We start from the raw sequence: 345 nt of genomic DNA on the forward strand, positions 1-345 counted from the left end.
ACGCCCGCCGCTGTACAACACCGTCTCGACACTTGGACTCGCGCCCGAGCCGCCGGCTCACTACTACAAGTCGCCGCTCTTCCGCACTGTTACCGCGCCCTGCCGGTTTGCTGCTCGCCTCCGGCCCTCTGCTACGACTCCGAGCTGATGTGAGCCGCCACTTGCTGCACTGACTCTGCTGCAAATTAGCGTGGCCTCGAGCCCAGCCTCGTGTCGCCTCCGTCGGTAAGCCGGCCTACCGGGCTGCATCTCTGACCCGTCACGCTGAACCGTTTCGCCGACGCGAGTGCCTGCGCCGGACACTTCCACTGTTGCTGCCTCGTTTCACCTTCGTTCCGAGCCGCT

Source organism: Triticum dicoccoides, chromosome 7A, assembly GCF_002162155.2.
Source record: "Triticum dicoccoides isolate Atlit2015 ecotype Zavitan chromosome 7A, WEW_v2.0, whole genome shotgun sequence".
In the NCBI taxonomy this organism is placed as follows: Eukaryota; Viridiplantae; Streptophyta; class Magnoliopsida; order Poales; family Poaceae; genus Triticum; species Triticum dicoccoides.